Source organism: Leptonychotes weddellii, chromosome 6 (assembly GCF_054177405.1).
Source record: "Leptonychotes weddellii isolate Sample4059 chromosome 6, ASM5417740v2, whole genome shotgun sequence".
In the NCBI taxonomy this organism is placed as follows: Eukaryota; Metazoa; Chordata; class Mammalia; order Carnivora; family Phocidae; genus Leptonychotes; species Leptonychotes weddellii.
The window spans coordinates 7,928,693-7,935,967 of record NC_138374.1 but is presented as its reverse complement, the minus strand read 5'-3'; positions in this window follow the sequence as shown (position 1 = coordinate 7,935,967).

The window sequence follows — 7,275 nt, the reverse complement described above, 5'->3', positions numbered from 1 at the left end:
ATACTGCCTGGCATTTTAACATTTTTGTATGTACACACCTTGCCTCCCGTATTACATTCCATCAAAAGCGGGGACTGTATCTTTTTGTACTCTGGCACATGAGCATTGGGCCACTTTGGTTGCTGGATAATAGAGGTGATCCCTTTTTCAAAAGCAATTTTCAATATAATCTTGTTTTTTTAAGATTTATTTATTTTAGAGAGACAGAATGCAAACAACAGGAGGGGCAGAGGGAGAGAGAATCTCCAGCAGACTCCACTGAGCGCAGGGCCCAATGCGGGGTTCAGTTTCACAACCCTTGAGATCATGACCTGAGCCGAAATCAAGAGTTGGATGCTCAACCAACTGAGCCACCCAGGCGCCCCATCAATACAGTTTTGGAATAGTGTCCAGTGTACTGGACATGTGACCTTCAGCTTTGTTAATTCAGTAAGCATTTAGTAACTGTTACAGAATTAATATAATATGTTAATTGTAGAAACATTTAGATAACAGCATGCAAAAAATGAATTGCATTATATCACATAGTCCTACAATAGGAGATAATATTTTGGTTATCCAAAATCCATCCTTCAGAATTTTCTGTGAATAACCGATTTTGTTTAACCACATCAAATGAAAATGCCTGGGTGAACGTATTTGGAGATTTTATTTGGGATGGTGTGATGTATGGTACATGCCATGTGTCTTGGTGACATTTACTTTGAGGAGGTATCCTAGATGTATTTTGAAGTAATGGGTGGCTGGTCATCCCCTAGAGCATTTGAAGCACGAATGCAAGAGAGCTTACGGCGGTGGCTGAGAGGAGCCTGGCCCTGGAGAACTCATGACATATTTCAAATTTGCACCCGCAGGTGTCATATTGGGCAGGTGCTCCAAATGACTGGTGACAGTTTGTAAGTGAGCTGCTTCTCACATGGCCTCACTCTTTCGGCTGTTCCAGAGTGAGAAGCTGCAGGTGCCTATTTACCTACAGCTAAGAGGCTCCTGAGCAACTCTGCGGACTCTAGTATATATAATTTTATAAAGTTTGGATCATATGGAAGAATCTTGCTTTATACACTTTATGTGTTGGGAAAATTCTCTCGTTTGTTTCTTGCCTTATTTTTATTTATTTTTTTTAAAGATTTTATTTATTTATTTGACAGAGAGAGAACAAATAGGCAGAGAGGCAGGCAGAGGGAGAAGGAGAAGCAGGGTCCCCACCGAGCCGGGAGCCCGATGCGGGGCTCGATCCCAGGACCCTGGGATCATGACCTGAGCCGAAGGCAGACGCTTAACCGACTGAGCCACCCATGCGCCCCTCTTGCCTTATTTTTAATTGCCACCTCGTATGAGGTTTTGAACAAATATTTAATGCCTGTTGTATGTATGCCAGGCACTGTGCTAGGTGCTGAGGCTCCGGTGGTCAGTAGGATAAAGTCTCTGCTCTCCCTGGGTTTCCATTCTGGGGCAGGAATTGTGGCTGGTAGTGACAATTAGTGACATGTAGACAATTATAACTGACAAATGCTATCATGCTATATAGTGTGACCAAGTTCTGCTTTTAAGCACTTGGCTGACCTTCGGTCCTCACCTCTGCTATCCTATCAGTGAAGAGGGCAGGGGGGGCGGTTAAATTTCGTGACCGCTTTTAAATCTAAGGTCACGTCACTGGTTAATAATGAAGATACTATGACAACCTGGGCACCAGGAGAAGCATTTTGGACAGAAAGCTCCTGTTCAAGAACCTTCTGGTTAGTATTTTAAAGAGGAAAGAGTGTAGCAAGATACCATAGAGTCATAGAGCCTATCACCTGTATGGCTTGTTACTCCTCCAGAATTGCGTCTGCTAGTTTATCGGGTCGGGCAGCATGACGAGACAGCTTGAGTCTTGATTCTAGCCTTTGAACCTGACTCTGAATCCTAACTTTCTGCTTCATCCATTGTGTCACTGGCCACGTTAATTTCTGAGCCAGCTTCAGCATCTGTAAATGGAGAAAATACCTAATTCATGGAGTTACAAGTGAGTGTGAAGCCTGTTTCTGAGGGTGCGCCTGGCAGAGTCAATGAATAGCAAATCCTTGCTCTCCTTGGATAAAAAATATGCAGTCTGTTGCTCTCATTCATTAGTCAGCTGACTTTCATTTTAGGTTTTCTTCTTTTTAGTAGATTAATGTAGTTCTCACGTATCTGTAGGATTCCTAGTTCTTAAGTTTGCCAGTATATATATTGTTTTAAAAAACTGATAAGCTTTTTCAAGCATTCAGAAAAACAGTCACACAAGTCCACCATCCAGGCTTTACAAAGTTAATATTGCCATCTTAATTGCTTATTTTTACAATAACGCCTTGCACATACCTGGGGCCTCATTTGTACGCCTCTGTCACCCCATTCCCACTTCTCTTTTTTTTTTTTTTTTTTAAAGATTTTTTATTTATTTATTTATTCATTAGAGACAGAGAGAGAGAGGCAGAGGGAGAAGCAGGCTCCCCGCCTAGCAGGGAGCCCGATGCGGGACTCGATCCCAGGACCCCGGGACCATGACCTGAGCCGAAGGCAGACGCCCAACCATCTGAGCCACCCAGGCGCCCTCCCACTTCTCTTTTTAAGAGTTGTACCCATTTATGCCTTTAGGCTCATGTGGTATCCACATACATGTTTTTAAAAGTTACAGAAATGGTATACTGTTTCTGTCCTGGAACGAGCCCACCCCTGTTCTTCATTAAGTGTGGTTAATAAGATGTAGAAGGAAAAGGACAAAGACAGGATCATTTGTAGGGAAATAGCAAAGCAGCAAGGATATATAGTGGAGTGACTGAGTGAGTGCCCCCTTTTTCCTAGGAGTAGATCAGCCACCATCTTTCACTGGGGAAAGAACTTACTTAAGCTATTAGGTCTAGTTACAGCAATTTCCTTAAAAAAAAAAATGACACCTGGCTGGCTCCATTGCTTTGGAACTAGCACAAAGAGAAACTCACTGTTGAGCCTGGTGCCTACAAATACCCATTGGACCACTGAGTACAAAGGTACTTTTCCCTTGATCAAGGGCGTGTTGCAACAATGCTTTCATTTTTTTTCAAAAAAATTTTTATTTTTAAGTAGGTTCCACATCCAGTGTGGAGCCCAACATGGGGCTTGAACTCACGACCCTCAGATCAAGACCTGAGCTGAGATCAAGAGTCGGAGGCTTACTGACTAAGCCACCCAGGCGCCCCAACATTGCTTTCATATTTGAAGGATACCCACAGAACTTGTGGGGTTGTCGTGGGTCGTTGGCTTAGTTGGGAAGTATTTTATATCCCGAGGGAAGAAATCTGAAGGTAAAAATGGGACTGTGATTTATGGAGAGCTGTCATTGAGCAAATACAACACAAGTGAGCTTGCCTGATTAATAAAACTTACAATTTGGCAACCAGCTTTCAGAACTTACTTTAAATGAAAAGCAGTTGGTTTTAGTTTGTTGTTTGGCTTTCTGTGAATACACCACTGGTGGTCTGACTTTCCAAATCACCTGACTTGAATAGAGAAATGGAAAAAGAAATGTTTTGCTTTCCTTAGCTTTAATGTCACAGGGTGTCACACTGAAGTAATTGAAGGCTCATTTCCAGTGGTTTATTTCATTAACTAATTTCCCAAGAAGTATTCTTTCACCTCTGACCATCCTAGCCAACAAACCTGAAGAAGCCGTACAAATTATACCTACTGGTCTCTGAAGCACCGAAGTTTGCTTTTCCAATGTTGTAATGAAGTACCTTTCATCCCCTTTATAGGACTGTGTTATAGGCTATTGCAGTAATTTAAAACCTATGTACCTAGACTCCTGACCTTGTTATAACATCACTTTATAATTCTCAAAATACTTGGCTCTCGATTTTCTTAGTACCAGCCATGTATTCTTAAAGAGGCCAGACGATTTGTCTTCGGTGTTTTATTAGCCATATCTCCTCAGCCGGTAAGACCGAACATTCTTACTGAATTGCCTGACAAAAATCACTCAATTCTTTCATTATTTCGCAGCTTAACATGGCAGTCAGTTATTAGCATTCTCCCATTTACAGAAATACCCTTGGTTGGAATAATGGCAGTGTGCACCTTCAAGCTTTGGATGTGGAAGCAGCTCTGGTGCTGGGTTCACTGTTAGTTCATCAAGATTGCTGGGGATACTGTGGAGAAGCCCAGCTTTCCATACGTGACCAACATAGCGGTCCTCCTAGATGTGGTGGACAAGTATGTTAACAGCCACTCAGCACGTTGCCCTTTGTTGCTGTTGTCCGTCAGGTGAACACTGACTTTAGTTACTAGCAGAAGTCTAGAACGGGTGCTGTTCGTTGAGAGCTCAGTCCTTCCTTGATGGCCTGGCTTTTGCTTGTGCTACTTAGGATGTTAAATGTACTTGTAAAGGTTGGACTTCACCTTTGCTTTGCAATAACATCTACTATTTCAAAACATCTCGTGCTTATGCTGCCCACCGTTACCCAGGATTTTATTTTTGACTCCAAACCGAAGCTATTGAAGAGGAAGAGAAATCTCATTTATTTGGACTTCACTAACAGAGAATTTGTGATAAATTGACTTGACTTAGGAGGAAAAGCAAATGAGATCAGAGGGAATATATTTAACTCCTGAAAGGTAAATTCTTCATGGCGATTTAGCACATTCTTAGAGATAGTAGTAATATTTGATCTGTGCATCGAACAGGGCTTCTGCCTGGAGACGCTTGAGTAGCCATCCCCATCCTGAGTCTGGGCATGTTTAATGTTTCTAAAGAAACACTTTTTGGCCGAAAACAGTGAAACAGTTTGATTTACCCGAGACCTCTAAGCTGGTAATTGGGGACAAACCTGTGGAAACAGGCAGAGACCAGCTTCTTGGGATTAATTAGGAAACAGTAGGACTAATCCGAAATTTAAATTGGGCTATCAAGGCAAAATTTTAATTTGGTCACCAGCAGAAATTTTAGAAAAGGTGAAAACCAGGAGAGGGTGATTCCTGTTTCCTCTTTGGACAGCATTTAGACCTCTCTCAGCAAGTTCCTTGATTGATTTAATCTTTTTTATGTTTTTTCCTTGACTAGAGCTTAAGAGTGGAGTAGATGAGAAGAAAAAATTAGGAAAAGTTATTTTTAATTCTTGTTGCCTTGAGCATATCTAATTGTAGATTTGGAATTAAAGAGACAAAAATGCTTGTAAAAGCTTCTCCTTTTTTGGCACCTTGGGAGAAGGCGGCGGCAAGAGAGGGAAGGGGATGTGTCGGAAGGGGCGACAGCTGCGCCAGAGGCTGTGCCAATATTTGTGGGTGGGATTGTCATTACTTTTGGCAGAAGGGGATTCGTCTTTGTTTTTCTTAGCCCTCCAGAAATACAAAGGTCAGGAATTAGAAACTGAAGAAATCAGTTTGAAACAAGCCTCCTTCGACCTCTGTCAGAACTTACTGAGTGAGGGGTATCCCACATCCTTGGACATCTGGAGAACAGAGATCTGAAAAGCTTCTTCAGGTCTGGCCTCTTACTGAACATTGAGGGCCTCATAGAAAACATGGAGTCTTGGCCATTCTTCTAATGGAGTCATCCATCACTGCCAAGTACTTGCTAGAAGAAATATCAGGGGTCTTTGACAGTAGCCTCCTCATCCTCAGAGATCAAAAGTCTGTGCCAGGCTGCATGTTACAGTGGCGCATCGTTCAAGGTCTCTTGGCCACTGCGTAGGGCTAATCCTCAGATCTGTAATCCAGGGGATACAGTCCTTCATTTTATCCCCCCCTCTGTTCCTCTCTCACTTCTTTGTCTTTTTCCCTTCTTTCCTTCAATCAACGGGCAGGTAATAATAGACATTTGTGTAAAAGTTAGGAAAATAAGGCCATTAGTGGATTTTTGAAATAGACGCTCAAGACTCCATTGTGCCATTTGGTCCAGGTGGTGGTGGGTGACAATGGGTAAGTCAGCCCATGGTATGCGTTATGCCATGAAATCACTGGGCCATTTGAAGGCACAGTGAAAGAGCACATTTTACTTTCAGTGCATTAGAACACAAACACAAGCATTGTGGAGGGATTCTGCCAGGTAGTAGCTTGGGAGATACTTTAATTATTGCTTCCCAACATGGCTCATGGTTAGCAGAACATGCCTCTGGCCCACTTAGCAGGGTGCCCTGGGGTGCAGGGGGGACCCGAGGCTCCAGCTTTTTCTGAAAGGCTCTCTGAGGCTCCTCCCCATGCTGACATGGCCTGACCCGCTGTCCCTTTGCCTTTGAAAGGCAGGGGTTCTCAGCTTCTGTAAGTATGGACTTGTAATGTTTCTAAGTATTTGAGTAGATGAAGGTTAAGAAAAACTGAAGCGCTTTACCTCTACCTGCTCAGAGTCCTTCAATGATTGTATCATCTCCTAAACCACACTGATCATTTTTTTCCTTGCATAGTGTTATCTCTCAAATCAATGAGGGTGATATTGTTAACCTATTTGACAGACAAGGAAACCCAAAGCTACAAGAGATTAAGCAACATCCTCCAGGTTACACCGCTAGTAGGACCAGGACCAGGATTCATACCTGGCCTCATTCCAGAGCCTGAGCACTTAACCTGCTACACCATTTTGTTTCTCTATCTATATAGTTGATGAAGATGTATATTATTTTCCTGTTCGTTCGTTTGTTCATTCATTCATTCATTCTCTATTTATTGACCCATACTGAGTTCCAGACTGTGCTAGGTAGTGAGTTTATTTAGGATAAGGATTGTGTCTTGATATTCATTTTTTCTACAGTGTCTGGACTAGAGTAGGTGCTCAATAAATATATGTATGCTACATGAATGACTGCCTGGAAGGATGGACATAGTTCATGGTACAAGAGTTTGCTTGACCCATCCAAGAGTTTCCAGTTTCCTCCACAGGGCATGAGTTCTTTAAACCCAGGGTGTGCGGTGCCTGGGTGGCTCGGTTGGGTGTCTGCCTTCCGCTTGGGTCATGATCTTGGGGTCCTAGGATTGAGTCCCTGCCCACTGGGGAGCCTGCTTCTCCCTCTCACTCTATGCTCTCCCTTTCTCTCTCAAATAAATAAATAAAATCTTAAAAAAAAAATAAACCTAGGATGTAACACTTGATAGAAGTGTTTATTCCTGTATTTGAGATTTAGTGGTGGAAGCCATGGACACTCACTTTGCTGTAGATTAAGGGAGACGCTTAGAATGTTTCAGGTGATCTGCTGGTAAGTCATGCCCCCACGAACCACCCCCCCCCCCCCCGCTGAGTTCTTCCGTTTATCTTAGCTATATTCTCCCTCCTCCTTCCTTCTCTCCCCG